The sequence below is a fragment of the Elephas maximus genome, chromosome 2 (genome assembly GCF_024166365.1).
Source record: "Elephas maximus indicus isolate mEleMax1 chromosome 2, mEleMax1 primary haplotype, whole genome shotgun sequence".
In the NCBI taxonomy this organism is placed as follows: domain Eukaryota; kingdom Metazoa; phylum Chordata; class Mammalia; order Proboscidea; family Elephantidae; genus Elephas; species Elephas maximus.
The window spans coordinates 6,446,421-6,470,947 of record NC_064820.1 but is presented as its reverse complement, the minus strand read 5'-3'; positions in this window follow the sequence as shown (position 1 = coordinate 6,470,947).

The window sequence follows — 24,527 nt, the reverse complement described above, 5'->3', positions numbered from 1 at the left end:
GTCCAGGTTGGTCAGTGTGTACAAACAGTTCAACTAATCATTTAGGAAGAAAGAATGGTAATTTGGAGGGTCTGTGTCTGGCCTGGAGCCCTGGTGGCATAGTGGTTAAGAGCTCAGCCGCTAACTAAAAGGTCAGCAGTTCAAATCTACCAGCTGGTTCTTGGAAACCCTATGGAGCAGTTCTACTCTGTCCTATATGGTCACTATAAGTCAGAATCAACTTGATGGCAATTTTTTTTTTTTTTTTTTTTTATGTCTATCCCTGTCTTAGGCAAACCAGGGGGCATAGTGAGAGTCATCTAAGTCTTATGGGAAAGAGTGGTTCCTTGCAGTATGCCATTTGCCAGAACAAAAAAATGGGGATTCCTTTAACCATTGCTGTTTTCCAGGATCACAGGACTTAGGTAAAGTTCAACACCATTAAAGGGAAAGGGACCAAAAACCCTGGTATCAGTATAGCTGCAATTATAATTCCATACTGAGTGCTGGTCTGCAGGACCTGAGGCCTTCATACTTCCAGACCTGATGGATCTTGGAAACTAGAGTTGGATGAACTGGTTTTAGCCGCGGGGAGGGGAATGACGCACAGATGAAGAACCAAGCACTGAATCTCCCTTACAAGGCTGGGTTCATTGTAGACTTTTCTGTAGATGAGTTTCTTTTACAGTTGCATAGCAAAATCTTAAGTCAGAAAGTGAGAATTCTATGGTGACTGGAAGAATGATGGAATTAGCAGCGTAAGTACCACAGTGCGGGATTGAATGGTGTCCCCCAAAAGGTTCACCCAGAACCTGAGAATGTACTCTTATTTGGAAACAGGCTCTTCACAGATACAGTTAGTGAAGATGAGGTCATACTGGATTAAAAAACCAAACCCATTGCAGTCAGTGGATTCCAATTCATAGGGACACTGTAGGACAGAGCAAAACTGCCCCATAAGGAGTGGCTGGTGGATTCAAAAACTGCCAACCTTTTGGTTGGCAGCTGAGCTGTTAACCACTGTACCACCTTGGCTCCTACTGGATTAGGGTGGGTCCTAATCTAATCACTGTGATGGAGGACATGGACTAGAGTGATGCAGTTACAAGTCACGGAACACCAAGAATTGACAGGAAACTACCAGAAGCTGGAAGAGGCAAGGAAAGATTTTTCCCTAGAGCCTTCAGAGGAAACTTGACCCTGGTGACACCTTGATTTTGGACCTCTGGCCTCCAGAACTGTGAGAGAATAAATCCCTATTGTTTTAAGTCACTAAAAAAAAAAAAAAACTTGTGGTAATTCCTTATGGTAGCATTAGGAAGCTGATATTCTCATTGCTGTTGTTCGGTGCCGTCAAGTCGATTCTGACTCATAGTGACCCTACAACAGAACAAAACGCTGCCCAGTCCTGCACCATCCTCATGATCATTAACATTCTCATTACCCAGATCTAAACCTCTCTGGAATTTTTAGAAAGCAGAAGCCTATATTCTATTATTTTTCATTGGAAAAGTAGCAATGTATTCCCACCTCATCCAAAAATGTCCACTAATTTCCCCAAATATCACTAAAACATACTTAAACCTAAAAGTTAAAAATCCACCCAGACTTCTGCATCTTATAAAATAATTTTTAAAACCATTTATATAAATATTTAACATTTGATGAATGGGTTTGCTTGCAAAGTACAATATCAGATACAAACCATGTTGTTCATCTATGCTGAAAAAACTTGCTGCCCTGACATGTAAATAAGTCATAAAATAGTGTGTAAATAATGTACAGTAAATGCAAATGGTGCTCGAAAAAGACAGAGAGAAAAAAACAAGGCAGCTGACACAATGTTCCCCTACCCTACTGGTTGAAGAGTTTCTTTAGTGGGGCTCAGGGGTAAGGAGGAGGGAGAAAAAGGCTCTGGGGTCATGGGGGTTTGGTGGTGGGTAAACGGGCACAAAAGAGAAATAGTAAATCTGAGATTTGTTCATGTGCAAATGCAAAGATATTTGGATTTTTCCAAAAGTATACGCAAGCAATCAGGTGAACAGAGCTCAAAGCCATTGTTATGGATTGAATTAGGTCCCCCCAAACTGTATGTTGAAATCCAAACCCCTGTATTTGTTTGGAAAGAGTTTCTATTTTGTTAGGTTAATGAGGTCATACTGGATGGGGTGGGTCCTAAACCTAATCCCATCTAAGTTATAAAAAATGCAGAATAGACACAGAGGCATACACATGGTGAAGACAGACAGCATATGAGGGCCTGACTACAAGCAAAGGAACACCAAGGATCGCTGGAGACCCCAGACCCTAGGAGAGAGGCCCACAGAAGGAATCAATATGACCCTGATTTGAACTTTCAGGCTCCATAGCTGTGAGAAAATTAATTTCCATCCTTTAAAGTCATACACTTGTGCTATTTCTGTTACAGCAGCACTTGGAAGCTAAGACAGACAAATTCTTGTGATAGACAACAGTAAGACCAGTCTGCCTTGGAATGCATTGGAATTCAATTTTTGAAGGTGCTGCTTCTACTCATATCACTAGCAGTCATTCCATCTGCATACAATAAATCCTCTGATTGGTGTAATTAAGCCTTTAATTTGGACATGTTATCATGAGGGATCAGTCCCTGGAGAAGGACATCATGCTTGGTAGAGAGTCACCCAAAAAAGGAAGACCCTCAGTGAGATGGGTTGACACAATGGCTACCACAATGAGCTCAAGCGTAACAATTGTGAGGATGGTGCAGGACCGGGCAGTGTTTCATTCTGTTGTGCACAGGGTCGCTATGAGTGGGAACTGGCTCAAGGGCACCTAGCAACAGGCAGTGTTTCATTCTGTTGTGCACAGGGTCGCTATGAGTGGGAACTGGCTCGAGGGCACCTAGCAACAGGCAGTGTTTCATTCTGTTGTGCACAGGGTCGCTATGAGTGGGAACTGGCTCGAGGGCACCTAGCAACAGGCAGTGTTTCATTCTGTTGTGCACAGGGTCGCTATGAGTGGGAACTGGCTCGAGGGCACCTAGCAACAACAATTCTTTAACTGATTTTTCTGGGTGGTGGTTGATTTTAACATTCAGTCCAGAGGTTATCAGTCCTTTGTGGGTCGATGACTTTTTTCTTCCTGGAAAAGCTTTTATGATTTTATTCATACTCCTGATGATGTAGCTAGATGCAGGTTTATAATTTATTTATTTACCTCATAGAGCATTGTATATGCACGTTTGACCTGCGCTCAGAATATACATGTAAACTTGCATTTTTCTTATTTCTGGAAAATTCTAAGCCATTATCACATCAAATATTGTCTGCTCACCTTTCTATCTAACTGCTGCTTCAGGTCAACGTTAGAGCTTCTCAATTTATCTTTATCCCCTGCCAGGCTCATTTTCATATCTTCTATCTCTTCATTTCTCAGTGTTCAGGTTCAGTACCTTGGTATTGCCCTTCAGTTCTCTACTTACCTTTTCTACTCTCTAGAACTATCTCTCTCAGTCTAAATACATCCTGTTAACATTTTAGTTTTTATAATTTCTGATTGACCCTGTTTGTCTCCTGCTTGCTTTGTACCAGCCTTTTCTGTTTCGTCGTTCTCACTGCTCGCGGTTGGATGCCGCTGCCTCTTCGGAAGACCATTCTACGGCTTGTATTTTCTTTAGAATAACTGCTCCTTTCAGAAGAGCTTATGGAGCACAAACCTCCATAGTAATGGTTTGGCTTAGTGTGCTCTGGAATTTTAGTTTTCAAACTCATCTCAAGCACTTTCCTATGTGTGAGTGTGTGTGTGAATGTGTGTGTAAGTGTGTGAGTACATGTGTGATGTGTTTAATTTTCCTCTCCCTGTCTTCACATGGACATTGCCATTGCTTTTGTGGCTCACCAGGTGCCTAGTTTAGAACTAAGTCCTATCAGGGCTCCGTTCCTGGTACTACAGGGACACACCTTGGTAAGTGAGCTTCACTCTGGCCCCTGCTCACAGAGAGCTCTTCAGCCCACACTGCCCAGCAGGACAAGGTCTCCGCTCTGATTCTGAGTCTCAGCCCCTGCTCAGTGCTGTAGGTCTTGGTTCCATCTCTGCTCCACAACTCGTTTGGGTGGTGTTATCTCTTTGAATGTATATTTGAAATTCACTATGTCTCTGCAGTTGGAGCAGGAGCAGGGCAATGGAGCAGTGGAAGGCACCTGAGGACTCTCAGTGTCTTCTAGGCCAGCACCTTCTCATTCGGTGCTTGAAAGATGTGCTGAAACCAGGAAGCCCCAGCTGGCCTTCAAGGTGGCAGTCCTGACACCAAATAGGTAGAGCTAGACCACATGCTTCAGAAATTGCACCCAACAGGGGCAGTCCTGTGGGCTCCTGCCTGGCCTAGGTTAGGCCATATTACACTTGAAGTTCAGTGATAATCAGATTGTTAATTTGGCTGCTTGCTTTACCTATGTGTTATCAGGAGCAAAGATGATTCTAGGTTTGCAGAATGTAGACTGGGTAAGTATGCCTGATTGGCTGTGGGCCTCACTGAAACAGGACAGCCTTTAAAATTGAAGAGTGTCTCCCTTTTCCCTCCTGGACCTCCACCCACGGCCGATTCAACTAAATAAGATCTGGTTAGGAGTACAATGAATATTTTCTTCTTGAAGTGAGCACTGTGAAGTCTTGCTGTCTGTATATTAGGATTGTTTACATTGCAGAAAGGTAAATGTTAGAAAATTGAAAGGACTTTGAGATATTTATGGAAACTAGCATTCATCTGAGATGTTAAAATGAGCATGAAATAGATGCGTTTTCTGCTTAGTTCATAAATAGAGCATTTCTCTGTTGAGATTTCCCCCTGCTGTTATAATGCTTATCTCTGTTACTCACATGATGACAGGCTACCATTGTCAAGAGAGGTGATATGGGCTGTGCATAGATCCTGACTTTTCCTTCCGTGGATGATGTGCTTTGTCACCAAGTTTGTTGTTGGCTGCCATTGCCCCTGATTCATGGTGATCCCATGCATAATGAGACTAAATGCTGCCAGGTCTTGTTCTATCCCCACGATTGATTACAGGTTGGACCACTGTGATCCATTGGCTGATTTTTGGCAGTAGATCGCCAGGCCTTTCTTCCTAGTTCATCTTAGTCTGGAAGTGCCACTGAAACCTGTTCAGCATCATAGCAACACACAAGCCCCCACTGACATATGGGTGTTTGCTGCAGATGAGCTGTATTGGCCAGGAATTGAACCCAGGTTTCCCACATGGAAGGTGAGAATGCTACCAATGACCCCCCACTTGCTTTTTTACTTTCTGGTTCCCCATTCTTTGCACCAGCCCTCCTTTCTCTCTCATTTTCACATCTTCTGTGAACATAGGATTTGACATATTTCTTAATCTTATGAAAGTCTGTGCTTCCCATGGTGATACAGTGTGCAAAACTCATAACCACCTCAACTCCACACCAGCTGCCAGTTTACCTCACACGTTTAGGAAGAGGAGTGGTGGGAAGATTTGTGTTAGGACCGGAAATATGCTTTAAGGTAAATGTCCGCTGACTGTTAAGATAACATTGATTACATGTGTTGCTAACAGTTCCTAAGGATAGCAGTATGCTCTGACCTAAAATAAAGCAAAAATGTATTCATTCACTGTAGTCCCTTTTGGCAGAGACTCAGAGGCTGAGGGTTCTCAGTGTTTCTGACCCACACGGTGGAGGGTTTCAGGCACCAGTGGCAGATTGGGGTGTGAGGTTTGGAAGGAAGGAATGCTTCTCTGGGGTTGCTCGGATGCCTCAGCTCAGCAGACCTCAGCTCCCAACCACCTTCTTCAGACATTTGCTGTTGTTAGCTGCCATCCAGTCAATTCCAACTCATGGCAACCCCAGGTGTTACAAAGTAGAACTGCTCCATAGGGTTTTCCAGGCTGTAATCACAGCAGAACCAGATCAACAGGCCGTTTTTTCTGTAGTACCACTGGGTAGGTTTGAACCACCAACCTTTAGGTTAGCAGGTGAGAGCACGCCATGTGTGCCACCCAGGGATTTCCTGCAGACACTTTTAAGCTGCTGTTTTCCAGGATACACAGATCATTTGTGTCCCTCCTTCAGAATCAAAGCTTAAGCACTGTTTCTTTCCTGCTCGTTCTCCTGGTCCTGCTCCTACCTTTGGGATCTCTCCACTGTCCTCACGGTTGAAGACAGCATGTGTTGGTATAAACCTTGGCTTGCTCTACTGGTTGCTGCATTTTACATCTTTTTAGGTCACTTCCTAGTCCTGTAACTCCTTTGTTATTATCACTATTTTTTTTGATTCGTTTTTAATCAGTTGATCAGTGAGATTGGCTGGCTTCTGTAATTATCAGTCATTACAAAGAATCCCACCACCCTGTGAGGACGGGTTCTCCTGTGTTTTCCAAATTAAGTTCCTCAGTCACACACACAAGCTCTGCATTGACTTTTGGGGTCTGGATGCTGAGCCTGGTCCCACAAACCAAATTTGTCTTTGCCTATTCCAGGAAGAGTGAAACCCCTGAGTGGCACAAACGGTTAAGCACATGACTACTAGGCAAAAGGTTGGTGCTTTGAACCCACTCAGAGGTGCCTTGGAAGACAGGCCTGGAGATCAGCTTCTGAAGGTCATAGCCTTGGAAACTCTATGGAGCAGTTCCACTCTGCACACATGAGGGTGCCATGAGTCAGAATCGAATCAACAGTAAATGACACCAACAGCAACTCAAGGTAGGATCAGCCAGGTGCCCCTCAACTTTAAAATAAACTCAGGAGACCTCCCCACCCCCAAAAGAGTTTCTAAGTACTCTGGCATTTGGGGTTTGGATTTTGTCTTATTATTTGTAGGTCACCAGAATGTTGCATAAGGAGCCCTGGTGACGAAGTGCTTAAAGTACTTGGCTGCTAATTGAAAGGTCAGTGGTTCGAACCCACAAGCCACTCCATGGGAGGAAGATGTGGCAGTATGCTTCCATGATTACTGCCTTGAAAACCCTATAGGGAAATGCTACTCTGTCCGATAAGGTAGATATGAGTCGGAATTTGACACCATGGCAATGGGTTAGGGTGTTGCATTCAGTGTATCTATGAGAAGTAAAATCAAGTGTTAGCAATATGGGGCTGTTTTCACCCTCACACATGGTACTAACCATGGCGTGAGCTAGAATTAGTGCTTCAGAAAAACCTTTCCAAGTGCAGCAAGAAGGGTTGTTTCTGTACTGTGTTTCATGTCCTTCCAACACAGGAGCTAACTAGCTCTTCAGATGGAAGTGTCTTATGATGACACATGACATGCATCCCCCTGGGCCCAGTGACATTTTCAGTTACATCTGACTCCCAGGGCTGCTCTGAGGTTGTGTTTTTCTCCTTACTGTAGAACCCCATGCAGAAACTGCGACCGACACCCATTTTGTAACTGACCCTGCTGTCGAGATGTGTACCACGCCCCAAAGAAGCAGGCTGTGGCCATGGCAATACTGAATTGCTAAATTTTGCCCAGATATTTCTTAAATTATGCAAACATTTGTACTTCTAGTAACCCCAATACCTAATTCACTAACATGTGCCTCTCATGTGTGCAAGAGCGAGCTTTCCTCAATTCAAGTGGGAGAAAACAAAGTATGCAGGATGTAAATCAACCAAGTCATTAACTTCGGCCTTTTATAGGTTGTTTTTTAATTTAATTCTGGAATAGTGTTTAGTGAAACAATCTTCATTTCACATACTTTGGATGTGTTATCAGGAGGGTTCAGTCCCTAGAGAAGGACATCATACTTGGTAAAGCAGAGGAAAAAAAAAAAAAGCAGAGGGTAAGCAAAAAAAAGGATAACCCTCAATGAGACGGATTGACACAGTGGCTGCAACAATGGGCTCGAGCATAACAATAATTGTGAGGATAATGCAGGACTGGGTAGTGTTTCGTTCTGTTGTACATAGGGTCACTATGAGTCAGAACCAACTTGATGGCGCCTAACAACAACAACAATCTTATAGATTGAGTTTGGCCTCATTATCATAATTGCCTCTAATTCTGCCTCATTAACATCCTAGGATAGGATTTACAACACACAGGAAAATCACTTAGGTGACAAAATGGTGGACAATCAAACAACACTGGGAATCATGGCCTGGCCAAGTTGACACACATTTTTAGGGGACACAATTCAATCCATAACGTGATTAACATCCTTACATCCAACTTCTACCCTGCAATGTACTTTCTCCTGTCATCTTATATTGCTGTTACTTGACGTTGAGTTGGCTCAGGCTCATGGCCACCCTGTGAGCAGAGTAGAACTGTGCTCCATATTGTTTTTTTAATGGCTAATTTTCAGAAGGCTGTGACTTTTTGAAAGCTGATCACCAGACCCATCTTCCGAGGTGCCTCTGGGTGGGTTTGAACTGCCAATCTTTTGGCTAGTAGTTGAGAGCTTAACCATTTGTACCACCCAGGGTCTCCTTTATCTTATATAACTGTAAATAAATTGAATTAAAAGTGGAGGGAAAACTCCTAATCTTTTGGACAATACAACTTAGGGCAAGTCACTTGGTCCCTTTAAACCTTAAGTGTTTCACCTTTAAAATGAGGATGATAGCAGTACCTACTGCATATAGTTATTGTGAGGGTTAAATGAGATAGCACACAGTGGCTGGTCCAAGCAAAACACTCAGATATTTCAGAGAAAATATAACATTCAGATGCTGACTTTTTAGCTAAAATAATTTCATTTGTAAATGACTAATATTTGCCTTTGGAGTTGTGCTTTTGTACATAATTTTTATCATCATTCATTTAGATGGGGAAAATTTATGGTGTGTTCTACCTATGAGACAGCTGTCCTTAGAATTATGATTTAGAAATATTTCTGGTAACTTTCTTCCATTTCTCTTGCTTTTTGCCTAAAATCTTAAATAGTCAGCATATATATAAATACACACAAACACACATATAAGAGTATATATATATGAAATGGTTAATGCCCTTGGCTGCTAACTAAAAGGTTAGAGGTTCAAGCCTACCAGGCATGCCTTGGAAAAAAGGCCAGTGATCTATTTTAGAAAAACTAGCCATTGAAAGCTCTATTGTGAAAGTGGTGTGGGAACAGCGTCTGAACTCCTCTAGCTTCACAAGGAGGAAGGAGACTCAAGATCAACAGCCCAAGGGTGATTTCTGTGAGGCAGAGGTCAAGCATGTCCCCTCTGTCTGCCATCTGTACCAATTTTGACACCAACCGTCCCTTGCATAGCACTCTGTACTTCTCTGCTGATACTGATAATTCATTGCAATGGCCACACAGATCTCACAGACCATACTCACAGTTATGGAGTGTGTTAGGGAAGTAACAAGTTACTATTCAGGTTCAGGAACACTTAGGATACCACTCTTCCATCAGGGCAGCCTTTTCTCAGCTGTGCCTACTGGTATACCTCTCTCTGGCCCTTTGGCCTCTGCTCTGCTTGGGCAAGTATTACAAAGCTCTTTTAGCTCTGCCAATAAGTGCCCACAATCACCCCACTCCACCAGTAAGCCTCAGCCTGAAGGCGCTCAACTCTAGTTCCATAGTTTCGTAAATCTAGCTTCACCAAGTGCACAGAAGCAATGTACTCCTCCAGTAAGCCTCTTTCCTGAAGACACTCAGCTTTCTCACTCGATGAGCTGGGCAGTATTTTGCCTCTGCCTGCTATTGTTTCCTTGTCACCACTTCTCATCGTCCTCAGTATTACAACTCTCCTGGTCTCAGGGATCCAGGAGCTTCTCAGCACAGGGATCCTGGGTCCAAAGAATGCACTCCACTCTTGGCTCTTCTTCCTTGGTGATGGCTCTGAGATGGCTTATTTTAAGCCTAGCAGGATGGCAAAATTGACAAATGCTTTGGTTAGGATTCCATAGACCTTATTTTCATGGTTCTACCCGATCGCTAGTGCGGGAGTTACAAGACCATGGTGAGAAAGGCAATATAAAATCTATCCATCACAGCACAACTACAGAGCACAGTTCTACTCTGACATGACATACATGGGGTCACCATGGGTTGGCATCAACTATATATACATATATAGTCAGTATAACCTGATCAGATACAGCTATTTTGTGTATATATATACATATGCACACACAAAGAGATAAGTTCTTCCTTGGTGTTTTGAATCACCTCATGTGCATGTGAAATCTGGGCAATGAATAAGGAAGATGGAAGAATTGACACCTTTGCATTGTGGTGTTGCTGAAGAATATTAAGTATACCATGGACTGCCAGAAGAATGAACAAATCTATCTTGGAAGAAGTACAGCCAGAACGCTCATTAGAAGTGAGGATGGTGAGACTTCATCTCACATACTTTGGATATGTTATAGGAGGGCCCAGTCCCTGGAGAAGGACATCATGCTTGATAGGTAGAATTTCAGTGAAAAAAGGAAGACCTCAACGAGATGGATTGACACAGTGGCTGCAACAACAATGGGCTCAAGCAGTATTTTGTTCTGTTGAACATAGGGTTGCTATGAGTCAGAACCAACTCAAGGCACCTAATAGCAACAACACAAAGAGGTAGAGAGAAAGATAATACCATATCTGTAATAAACTTGTGAGATATGTATTAGTATCCTAAGATTTAAAGAATAAAATGAAACACAATTACACACCAATGAGGTTAGATTCACCAGCTTTTGCTCCCAGTGGAACTCTTAACTTGTTTTTCAGTGAAATGATCTTGTAAACTCGAAGCTTAAATAAAAAACTTTTTTCATCTGAGCATTCTCCTGCTCTGCATTACGGGAAGTTTAAAATAAACTGAAAATATGTTTCAAATTTTACAAATCAAAGATTTTATCTAGTAAAGGCCTTGAGCATTAAAGTATGTTTTAAATATTTTAGAGGAATGTCCAAAGTAAAAGTATAATTTGTGGAAGCAAACGACCCCTTCAGTGTGGACCAGAGTGTGGGCGTTGTGTTCTGGCTCTATCCTTACCTGGTGGCCATGGAGAAAAATCACTCAGACTTCCTTCAAGAGAACCTGCTACAGGGAGCAGAGCTGACTGGCTGCCACAGCTTCCACCCCTCTGGGTTCACCCTGGGCTGCTCTCAGCCAGTGACTGTGTATGGTGGGGACTTGAGCTGGCCCATTCCTGCCCTACATGGGACTCCACCCACAGGCCATCTTTGCTCTGGGACTCTGTATCAGCCTGACCAAGGCTTTCCTTCCTCCCCTCTTCTCTTCCACAGGTGTCTGAGTTGTATCAGGTTCCAAAGACTCTTCAGACCTGTTTACCCTGCTGCCTCCCCTCCATCCTATACCTGCCTTTTCCTCAAGCCTCTTTCACATGCAATCCCATCTTGATGTCTGTTTCTCAGAGGACCTGATCAGACACACCTATCATGCATTATATCTGTGCCTTATCCTCATAAGAGGTTTCTAATCTATGAAATAGGACATATATTGTTTTAACAGGATCAAAATTATAAAGAAATAAAGCCAAAAATTTGCCTCCATGATATAGGGAGATTTAGGAAATGGCTTATATTAAATTTTCTCTGTTGAAATATCTAGAACCATTTCTATTTTTTGTGATTGGACACTACATATTCAAACTGGATCTTCCTTCCGAGCTCACTATACACTGGATATGTCCACTTTGATGTCACTTGGGCAACTCATTATTTCTAAAACCGAATTTATTATCCTCCTTCTCAACCACCCCTTTTGCTTTGTGGATTTCTATCAAAAAGCGTGGAAACACTGCCCGCCTCCCCAGTGAACAGGGCATCACTCTGTGGCCTCTCTCCTCGTGAGTCCCCACATCCAATCTGTTATAGGCCTGGTGGAGTCTGTCTACTGCACCTTTTCTCATTCATTCTACCCCCTTCATTGTCACCATCATCACCATGTACTGGCTCATTGTCACCTCCTGCCTTGTTACTGCAAAGCCCTTGCTCAATTTCAACCTTCACAGTAAAACCAGAATGATTGTTCTCCCCAAATCTGCTCATGTTATTCCCCTGCTTAAAAAAATGCTAGGAAGTGGATTTTGATTCCTCCTAGGATAGCACACAGATTCCTTCCCTAACGTGGTTCCTAAGACCATCATGAACTTCCTCTCCAGCCATTCCTCTCTCTGCTCCACCACCTCACTCAGTCTCTGCTGAACCATACTGAATGCATGGTTCCTCCAATGTGTCACATTTTGCTTTAATATCAGGCTTTGCACATGCCACTGGATATGCTCTACCTAGACCCAGCTCTATTCTTTGCCTTGCTAACTCCCAATTCATCCTTTAGGTCTTAGCTTGGATGTAGCTTCCTCCAGGAAGCCGCCCCTACACCATCCTGCTGCCATCCTGGTTGAGGGACTCCAGCTGGATCCTTCTAGTGGTCTATGCTTCCTCTGCCATCATGTCTATCACATGTGAATGACTGCTTTTGGTTAGCCTTCCCAGATGGGTGATGAGGAGTATGTTCAGTTGTTGTCTACGGGGCTTGGACATAGCAGGTGCTCAGTGACTGCATATTGAATTAAGGATGCTAGTAAGGGGGATTCCAGAATGAACTGTGCAGCGTTGAGCTCTATCAGCGTCAACTGAGGTAACTCGTTTTATCAAGGCCCTTTCCAGTTCTGAGATCTGGAATCCATTAATTCAGTTGCACTTCCAGAAATGTGTGCTAATGTGATGTTAAGTGATATACACCTATTAAGGAAGGTCAGCCCAGGAGAACATTTCTTTTGAAACATTTTCTTTTCAGCTTGATTGACTATATATACTTGAAATTTTCTTTCTGTAATTCAAGAGCTTTGCTAAGTATGACCAGTCTGAGTATAATTAGTGTGTCAGTGAGATTTTATTGTGGGTTAATTCTCATATTTCAACTATGTTAACTGCATGATTTTCCCCTTGTCTTTTATAAGGTGGTCATATATTTTGCTGAACACTTTGCTAAGTCTATAGTTTCTGAGCATTTTTCAAAAACCTTGAAACAAGTTTCCAGGGTGGAACCTTTGGTAGATCTTAATTTGTTGCCTTTTTTTATTATAAGCTTGTGTATGTGGGTGTATGGGTGTGTGTATGTGTTAGTGTTGGGGAGATTTAGTCTCAGTTAACAGAGAACAAAATCCCATCACTGACACACAAACACACATGCTTATAACAACAACAACCAAAAAAGGCAATGAATTAAAATCTTCTGAAGCTTCTACCCTGGAAACTTGTTTCTAAGGTTTGAAAAAATGCATTGGTCAAATCTTCTGCAAAAGAACTCTTTAAAGTGTCAAAAAGGAAGATGTCACCTTGAGGACTAGGGTGCACCTGACCCAAGTCATGGTGCTTTCAATTACCTCGTATGCATGCAAAAGCTGGACAATGAGTAAGAAAGACCAAAGAAGAATTGATGCCTCTGAATTGTGTGTTGGCAAAGAATGTAGACTATACCATGGACTGCCAAAAGAACAAACAAATCTGTCATGGATGAAGTACAGGCCAGAGCGCTTTTTAGAAGTAAGGATGGGGAGACTTTGTCTCATGTACTTTGGACATGTTATCAGGAGGGACAAATCTCTGGAGAAGGACATCATGCTTGGTAAAGTAGAGGGCCAGCAAAAAAGACCCTCAATGAGATGGACTGGCACAGTGGCTGCAACAATGGGCTCCAACACAGCAACAATTATGAGGATGGCTCAGGACTGGGCAGTGTTTTGTTCTGTTGTGCATGGGGTCACTATGGGTCAGAATAGACTTGACGGGACCTAACAATGTAACAACAATAATAGGGAACTAATGTAAATTTGGGGTCTGTTTTAATAACTGACATGAAAAAATTTAAAAAAGGTGTATTATTTTGGATCAGCTTAAATCAAAGCCTAATTTTTGTTCTAATATTATGACTACATATGGTATTTGTGGCAACTTGTCATAATATGCTGTAAAGGTGTGTGTGTAAAATATTGGCCTTTCTCACAAGATTCATTTTTAATTAACATGTTTTCATTCTAAAAGTCTTCTGGTACAGGTATTCCTTACTCTCAGAAAAACATGTGACAATGAATTATACAAAGCCGGAGAGTGGTGATTATGCTCATGAAGAGGGTTTTTACTGCAGGGGTTTTAGAAGCCAAGCTTTTAAGGTGGCTCTTACTCCCCACTGACTGGTAGATATACCCTTGAGTGTGGGCAGGACCTGTGACTCGCTCCTGGTCAATAGAATATGGCAAAGAAGATAGAGTGTCACCTCCGTGGTTACATCACATTATAAGATATGATACCAGCCCAAGACCCTACATGTTTGGGGATTCCCTATGCCCTGCCCACATCTTTGTAAACAGCCCCTTTATGAAACACTCCTCAAAATACCCTATTGGAAGGCACCATCTGATAGCTAGGGCACCCTGACCAACACGTACCCTAATGCCATTATCTCATGAGAAACATACAAAAACCCACGAGGGAGGAGGAGGTCATACATGCTTTTCTCTGATGGACATATTACGGGATTGAAGTCCAGAGGGTTGAACCAGCTCACCCAAGACCCCAAAGCTAGTAACTAGCTGAGACTGGGTTTTTATGGGGTCTCTAAACTTCCATCTCCAGCACGCTTCCTTCTTTAGCACAGCTTTCTCTAGTGCAACTCAGCATTCACACTCAAACCAGAGCTGCAAGCTGGCTTCATCTCTCATTCATTAAAAGAAAAAAGATAAAAAAAAAAATCCTTGGGTGCCAAGACTGTTCTTACATTATGTACTTATGTTTATTCTCTTATTATAAAGCACCCCGAGCTCATTGACAAAGGGCAAGGCATTAATTTAAAATTAATAGATAGCACCATGGAAATTGGAAGTCTGGGTTATAGCTTCTGTGATTAATTGTTCTGCTCATGACTAGAATGAGAATGCATGCTAATAAGGCACACAGCGCATTGCTAGCTGTGCACACCTCAGTCCTGTTGGTATTAGACATGCATGACTAATAATGCAGCTACTAACAGCCTCAGAGAGTCCTTATCTACTGCAGGTTCACCCTTCATGTTGTGGTGTTGGCGTTGTTAGGTACCATTGAGTCAGTTCCAACTCATAGTGACCCTGTGTACAACAGGAAGCAACACTGCCAGGTCCTGTACCATTCTCACAACAGACTCTAGGTTTGAGCCCATTGTTGCAGCCACTGTTTCAATCCATCTCGATGAGGGCTTTCTTCTTTTTTGCTGACCCTGTGCTTTACCAAGCATGATGTCCTTCTCCAGGGAGTGATCCTTCCTGATAACATGTCCAAAATACTTGAACTGATGCCTCACGATCCTTGCTTCTAAGAAGCATTCTGGCTGTACTTCTTCCAAGACAAATTTATTCATTCTTCATAAGTTTTGGAATTCAAGGACAGCCCCGGGCCAGGCGAAGTGTTGAGCACTGTATCTGGGTGGCCCCTTTGTTCGACTCCTCTTATATACAAGTTGCTCTGAGGGCCACAAATGTTGCTGCATTTAAAGTTTACTTTTAAAGAGTGTACTTTGAAGTAAACTAATAGTACAAAATATAATGAGAAACTTGCTGAAACTACTAGATAAAAATCATAAAGATACAATACAGCACAGGAACCCATTGAACACTTTTTAAACGGTACTATGTGCCACACCCTGTGTTGTAAAAATAAAAAGGAATAAGACCACCATCTCTGAAGTTATGAGTCCCTGGGTGGCACAAACAGTTAAGCACGTGGCTACTAACCAAAAGGTTGGTGGTTCAAAACCACCCAGAGATGCCTCAGGAAAAAAGCTTGCTGATCTACTTCCAAAAAATCAGCCTTCGATAACCCTATGGGGTTTCTCATGGGGTCGCCATGAGTTGGAGTTGAGGGCCACTGGTTGGTTGGTTCCCCCAAGTAGAGCCTGATGAGAGAGACAAGCACACGAACAGATGACACCTACTGGGTAATGACTGGAGTAATCAGTTACAAAACTATAAAGTCTCTATGCCAGGTTGGCAACTGTTTTCACTAAGCCTCAGCTGATGCACAACCCCTTCACTATACACTGACATTGCTGGACACGATTTCCCTTCTCTTACCTGCTATAGGCCCTCAGTTGTCTGGTTCTTCCTCTGGAGTGATCCAACCCTCCCAACTGTCTATTTCAGCCTGGCCATTACAGACATCCTATGGCCCTATGTGTTCTTATTGCCTTCGTGATTCTAACACTGCACTGCTGGAAATTCTACTAGGAATTGGGAATACAAGGGTGAACAAAATAGAAAACTAGGTGCATATTCCCCAAGGCAGGAATGTTTTTGGATGAGTTGTGATAAGCAGGGGAGAGAAGGTGCTTGAGAAGTGGCAGGTCAGGCCAGGATCCGAATCAGTAATCCTTATATGTAGGGAAGAGTGACTTGATAAGACTTGCATTTTTAAACACTGGACAGACTACTGAAGGACAATGTATGGGAGACAGCAAGAGAGGTTGCTGGGAGAGTGTATAATTGTCATGTAGAGGCCCAGGTGGAAGGTGATAGGGCTGAGACACTGCAAGAAGGAGAAGGGGACAGCGTCCGCACTAGGACTGACTGGCTACCTCCAGCCAGTACTTGACGGCCAGGTCCATTTTCTCCAGTTAGGATAGAGGTGCTATCCCTGCAGTTTCATTCCATGGCAACTCTGTCTTTTATCTTCCAGATCAGAAATAGGTACACCAAGAAGGAACCTGGGCCAGGTGCCTCTTTGTCCAGAAAAAGCTTCTGGATCAGTTGAATGAAGACCTGTACAATTAATCTACCCTCCTCCCCCTTCCTGCTGTGTGTAGGAGAAACTTGGAGCCAGGAGCTCTGAGCTCACATCTTAGCTCTATCTTCTCTTGAGTCTAGGGGGTGCAAGCCGTCAAATAAGGGATGTTCTATACTCCATATTTTTTGTTGAACATTTAATTTATTCCTCCTTCCACATGGTAGGCATTGGATATATACTGTTGTTCTTAACTACCATTGAGTGGACTCTTCAGATTTAGTGATCAATTCTTTGGGATCTTGGAGGGGCTGTTTCCATAGCAATGCATTGGTGGAAGCAGGATGGTAGTGTGTGGGTGCCATAGAGATTTGGTTATTTTTCAAGAATCTTAGTTGTAAAGAGTCAAAGAGCCTAATACCCTCCCCAGCCCTAATATTCTACATAAAGAGAGTTCCTTCACCATGAATTTATAGTGGAAGCATTTTATGAATTGTGACAGTTGCTTTTAACAATGATTTTCTTAAGGAGCAGTTGAGTTTTTTTTTTTAACTGTTAAAAATCACCGTTTTTACCTAACATAAACAAGCAAAAGAATTATCAGTGTTTTCTCAGAGTGTTTCACTATGTATTTGGCCTAACGGGACCAATTTGGGCAATATCCCCAGTGACCACTAAGCTCTCATGCACACATTGCATCCTAACAAGAACTGAAGACCTAAAATAGCTACCATGCACTGTATTAATCACTTCTTGTCATCGGTATGAAACAAGATGTCCAAAAGCACATGGAAAAATTAAAAAATGGGGTGGCTGTAAACTCAGGCTTACTGTACAACCCAGCAATCGCACTTCTAGAAATTTACCCAAATGAATTAAAAACATATGTCCACATAAGAACATGCAAATAAATGTTTATAGCACCTTTATTTATAATTTCCAAAAAAGTGCAAGCAACTGAGATGTTCTTCAATAGGTAAATGGATAAAGAAACTGGTGCAGTCGTATAAACTCATTGACATTGAATCAATTCCAACTGAGAGTGACCCTATAGAACAGAGTAGAACTGCTCTATAGGGTTTCCTAGGCTGTAAATATTTATGGAAACACACCGCCACATCTTTCTCCCACAGAGCAGCTGGTGTGTTCAAACCCTTGACCTTTCGGTTGGCAGCCAAGTGCTTAACCAATGTGCCACCATATAATGGAGTGTCATTCCACGATAAAGGGAAATGATCTACCAAGATACAAAAAGACATGGAGGAACCTTGAATACAACCTGCTAAGTGAAAGAAGGCTACATACTGTATGATTATAAATATACTGGAAAAATATTCTAAATATACTGGAATAGTACAAATATTCTGAAAAAAGGCAAAAGTATAGAGTCAGTAAAAAGACTAGTGATTGTCAGAGGATCAGATGGAGGGGAAAGGATGGACAAGTGGAGCAGAGGGCATTTTTAGGGCAATGAAACTATTCTGTTTGATACTGTAATGGTGAACATGTGACATTACATATTTGTCAAAATCCACAGGGCTATACAGCATAAATAGTGTAAACTATGTGTGGATTTTATTTCATAATAATATACCAATATTGATTCATCAATTGCAACAAATATACCACATGACTACAAGATGTTCATAACAGGAGGAACTGTCTTAGTCATCTAGTGCTGCCGTAACAGAAATATCACAAGTGGGTGACTTTAACAAACAGAAATTTATTTTTCACTGTCAGGAGGTTAGAAATCCAAATTCAGGATGCCATCTTTGGAAAAAGGTTTTCTTTCTCTGTTGGCTCTGGAGGAAAGTCCTTGTCTTTTTGCAGCTTCTATTCCTTCGTGATCACATGTACAGCATTTTTCTTCCCTATCTCTTGTCTCTCAATCTGCTCCTTTTATATCTCAAAAGAGATCCACTCAAAACATACTCGATGCTAATACTGCCTCATTAATATAACAAACAAAACCCATTCTCAGACAGGATTATAACCACAGGTATAAAACCAAACCCAAACCCGTTGCTGTCGATTCCCATTCATAACAACCCTATAGGGACAGAGGTTAGGATTTATAACAAATATTTGGGGGGACACAATTCAATCCATACACTGGGGGAAGAAGGTATATATGTACTTTTTACACAATTTTTCTATAAATCTAAAACAGTCTATGCTAAAAGATGGAGGGAGTTAGCTTTAACTTAGCAGGCACCCTCCAATTATCTGGTATCTATAACGTCAGGGGCAAGGTGGCCTGTGGAAATGGCCCTTCTTGGTCATTTTCACACTTTCTTAACGTTCACTGATATAATGACTCCTAGTCTTGTGTGGTGTTCGTTCTCATGACTAAAAATAATTTCATTGCCAGCACTTCTAGCCTGCCGACATTACAAATATTCATTGCATTCTTTCCCAAGGTGACTTTGTAGTGAGTAGACAAAATATTGACTCGTATAAATTGTAATTTGTTTCTGCCAAAAGAAATAACTGGCTTTTATTAATAAAGTAATTGGAAGTGCAGGAATAAAGCTTTTTTTTCTCAGAAAGCAATAAGTGTCAAAAGATGAGGATTTATTTCATACGTCCAAGTGTTAGCACCAATGTATACTCTGCCTGCTGTGATAGAGTCCCCTGGGCTCTCAGACCTGGCAGGCAGCTGAGGGCTGGGTGGACAATCCTGCCCTTCTCTGACCATGGGCTTGCAGGGAGACAGAAGGGCCTTTGTGTCTCTCGAAGACACTCTTCAAATTCTCCTGCATACACATAATAAGGGAGACAGTGAAAATTTTAACCGACCGTGCTTTTATAAATGTTTTTAAAGTTCTTACCATTTTTCCCTTAAATTCTCAGACTTTGTTTATCTAATATTTGATTACATTTGAATTAAAATAAGCAGAAAGAAGAATTTAAAGAGTACTTCCTGTCTTAGTCATCTAGTGCTGCTATAACAGAAATACCACAAGTGAATGGCCTTGACAGAAGTTTAGTCTCTCACAGTCTAGTAGGCCAGAAGTCCAAATTCACGGCATCAGCTCCAGGGGAAGGCTTTCTCCCTCTGTCTGCTCTGTGGGAAGGCCCTTGTTATCAATCTTCTCTGGTCAAGAAGCTTCTCTGCACATGGACCCCAGGTCCGAAGGATATGCTATTCTCCTGGTTCTTCTATCTTGGTGGTATGAGGTCCCTCATCTTTCTGCTCCTTTCCTTCTTTTATATCTCAAAAGAGATTTGCTTAACACAAAATCCATTCTTGTAGATTGAGTCCTGCCTTATTAATATCACTGCCTCACTGACATTATAAAAAATAGAGATAGGATTTACAACACATAGGAAAATCACGTCAGATGACAAAATGGTGGACAATCACACAGTACTGGGAATCATGGCATGGCCTTGTTGACAGATATTTTGGGGGGACACAGTTCAATTCATGACACCTCCACTTCTGCATCTCATGTTTTATTTTCAGTGAAAAAAAAGTATATATTTATATACATAAGCTAGCAATCTAAGAGGAAGGATCACAGATGATGACACAAAAGGAAGCTGTGGGCTGAGGTCCAGGGACTCCAATGCTTCCATTGATTTCTTAGGATTTGGATATTTTTACCTTCTCCTCAACTCTTCCTTTCTCTCTCTCTGTCTCTCACTTTTTCCAGAGATAGAAGCTGAAAGTAAGGTTCTTTTAGGTCTTTTTCTATAAATGAATAACGAGGAAAATAGTTTGAAGTGGTATCACTTTTTTTAAAAGAGCAAAAACTAGAGTGAGCTGCCAAGAGGCTTGGTTGATTATTCCCTGAACACAGAAAGTCTGACATATATCCAGCCTTATGTGCCTTGCCTAGCCAGCTTTTTAATTAGTGGCAAGAATTCAGAAAGAATGAAAATATTGCTATAGATTTTTCCCACATTGCACCCTGGAGTTGGCTACGTGATTGCTGTGTACACCCACTGCGGGGACATCCCAGCAGAGTGAGCTGGACTTTATCTACCTTAATGATGAGAGTCCTCTGATTCCTGAGCCAAGGGGAGGGAGCAAGACAGCTCAACTCCCCACTACACAGATGAGCAGGGACACCTTGGACGGAAGAGTCAGAGAAGTCTCCACAATTTACAGTTAGAAGACAGAAGAGCAAAAATATTGAGGACATAGAAAACAATATGGAGAAGAATTTTTTTTTTCTCCAACTGGTATTAACCAGTACTAGTTGCCGTATTGGATGAAGTACAACCTGAATGCTCCTTAGAAGCAAGGATGACAAGACTACATGTAACATACTTTAGATATAGTATCAGGAGGGATCAGTCCCTGGAGAAGGACATTATGCTTGGTAAAGTTGAGGGTCGGTGAGAAAGAGGAAGACCTTCAATGAGATGGGCTGACACAGTGGCTGCAACAATGGGCTTAAGCATAGCAGCAATTGTGAGGATGGCACACGACTGGGCAATGTTCCATTCTGTTGCACATAGGGTCTTTATGAGTTGGAATAAACTCGATGGCACCTAACAACAACAATAGATCCTGTTGAGTAGATTCCAATTCATGAGCACTCCATGTGCGTCACAGTAGAACTGCTCCACAGGGTTTTCAACAGCTGATTTTTTGAAAGTAGATAGCCAGGGCTTTCTTCCAAGGCACTTCTAGGTGGACTAGAACCTCCAAACTTTCCATTAGCAGCCAAGCGTGTTAACTGTTTATACCACCCAGGGGCTCCAAAACTGTGATATATAATCCTCCAGTAATAAATCCTCCAGGAATGAGGTTCTTTTTCAAGAGTTAGCCTGGGCATGGACATGATTGGAAAATCTAGAAGCTTCTGAACTCGAGAGAGGGCAGCAGTTGTAGAGGGGAGGCACTAATTGTGCTGTAGAGGCCAGTATCCTTGTGAGATTTGTTTTTTTAAGGTTTGAGATCATTCCTATAGAGAACTTAGCATGGGGGTAGTTCACATTGTTAGGTGCTGTCCAGTCGGTTCTGACTCATAGCAACACTATACACAGCAGAATAAAACACTGCCAGGTTCTGCACCATCCTCACAATCTTTGTTTTGCTTGAGTCCATTGTTGCAGTCACTGTGTCAGTCCATCTCATTGACAGTCTTCCTCTTTTTTGATGACCCTCAACTTTACCAAGCACGATATCCTTCTCTATGGACTGATCCCTCCTGATAACATGTCCAAAGTATGTGAGACATAGTCTTGCCATCCTTGCTTCTAAGGAGCATTCTGGTTGTACTTCTTCTAAGACAGATTCGTTCATTCGACAGTCCATGGTCTATTCAATATTCTTCGCCAATACCACAATTCAAAGGCATTAATTCTTCTTCAGTCTTTCTTATACTTAGTCCATGCTTGTGATGTGATTGAAAACATCATGGCTTGGGTCAGGCGCACCTTAGTCTTTAAGGTGACATCTTTGCTTTTTAACACTTTAAAGAGATCTTTTGCCCTAGATTTGCCCAATACAATGCAGCTTTTGATTTCTTTACTGCTGCTTCCATGGCTGTTGATTTTGGATCCAAGTGAAATGAAATCCTTGGGCACTTCCATCTTTTTTTCCATTTGTCATGATAAAAAAAAAAAAAAAATTTTTTTTTTTTTTTTGCTTATTGGTCTAGTTGTGAGGATTTTGGCTAGCTTAAAATCCATAGCTATTTTCAAAGTATAAGCCCTTCAGTAAATATCTCATTCCTTGGCCATAATTATGATTCAGGAAGAAGACATGGTCAGCCAATGGGGCAAAAAAAAAAAAAAAAAAAAATGGTGATACATTAGTTTCTCACTGCTGCTGTAATAAATTCCCACAACTTAATGGCTTAAAACTACACAAATTTATCATCTTACAAATCTGGAGGCCAGAAGTCCAAAACCAGTTTCACTGGGCTAAAGGCAAGGTGTCAGCAGGGATGGTTCCTTCTTGAGGCTCTAGGGGAGAATCGTTTCCTCACATTTTTTTTAAGCTTCTAGTGGTTGTATGATTTCATTTTACTTGGATCCACAATCAACACCCTTGGAAGCAGCAGTCAAGAAATCAAAAGATGCATTGCATTGGATAAATCTGCTGCAAAGGACCTCTTTAAGGTGTTGAAGAACAAAGATGTCACCTTGAAGACTAAGGTGCACCTGACCCAAGCCATGGTATTTTCAATCACGTCATATGCATGTGAAAGCTGGACAATGAATAAGGAAGACTGAAGAGGAATTGATGCCTTTGAATTGTGGTGTTGGCGAAAAATATTGAATATACCATGGACTGCCAAAAGAATGAACAAATCTGTCTTAGAAGTACAACCAGAATGATCCTTAGAAGCAAGGATGGCAAGACTGCATCTTGCATACTTTGGACATGTTGTCAGAAGGGATCAGTCTCTGGAGAAGGATATCATATTCGGCAAAGTACAGGGTCAGCGGAAAAGAGGAAGACCCTCAACAAGGTGGATTGACACAGTGGCTGCAACAATGAGCTCAAGCATAACAACGATTGTAAGGATGGCTCAGGACTGGGCAGTGTTTCGTTCTGTTGTGCATAGGGTTGCTATGAGTTGGAACAAACTTGATGGCACCTAACAACAAGCGGTTGTATGCATTTATTGATTTTTGGCCTGTTCCTCCATCTGCAAAGCTAGCAACGCAACATCTTCACATCTCCTTCACTGACTCTAACTCTGCGTCTTACCTTTTATAAGAGGCCTTGTGGTTACAAGGGCCTACCCAGATAATCCAGGATTATCTCCCCATCTCTTTGTCACATTCACAAAGCCCCTTTTGGCATATAAGGCAACTTTCACAGGTTCTGGGGATTAGGACGTGGACATCTTTGGGGACCCATTATTCAGCCAACAACAGGTAGTGTGAGGATGCAAGGCTCGGCACTCCTTCAGCCATATTGATCTCCTGGGAAAAGTCTATGTGAGAAGTCTACCCACAGGGGAAGCTACTGGGGAATTGGACTTCAGTGAGGCAGAGAGATCAAGCCTGGTGCCTTCACGTGAGCTTTTGGATCAAGTCCTGCCAGAAGCCAGCTCTACCTCATAAACTTCCAGTGATGTGGACTGATAAAGTCTCCATTTTATTTATGTCAGTTTGAATTGGCTTATCTGGAAATTTGAACACTATTAACTGGGACAATGAAGCCAAGAATAAAAAGGTTGAAAACTCATCCTCTTCCTTTGAGAGATGAGAAAATAAGAGATTAGTGTAGGGAGATGGGGACTCATGACGACCCTGTGCGTGTTGGTGTAGAACTGTGCTCCTTACGGTTTTCAACAGTTGATTTTTTAGAGGCAGATTGCAGGATTTTCTTCCAAGGCATCTCTAGGTGGTTTCAAAATGCCAACGTTTCATTTATTTGTCTAGTGCTTTACTATTTGCACCACATGGGGTTGCCATGAGTGGAACTGACTCAATGGCCATGGGTTTGGTTTGGTTTTTATAGAAAGGTAGTGTTTCCAGTTGGATAAGACAAAATCAAAGGGCTGTAGCGAATGGCCTTGGTCTCCTTCATGGGAGATACATGGCCTGCTATGGAATGTGTGGTTCAAGTTTCCAGTAGATGAAGAGGAAAGTAAAGGAAGTGTCATTGTGGGGTGCATCAGTTAATCAACAAGAAATAAAGCAAGAATGTTCTTTTCCAGGTGGGACTTTCCCTGACTGCAGTGAGAAAAGGCTCTCCCATCCAATCCCTGCCATGGCACCTGCTTAGAGCACTTCATGACCCTCCAGCCTTGCAGGGGGCTCTACTCTTCATGCTCCACTCAGCAATATGCCAGGTAGGGTCGGCACTCATCTCAGGCATGTGCTGAATGAATGTGGTATTGCTAAGCCACCATGGTATGAAGACATGTCCTTGTGAAATCACATTTAGGCAGATTA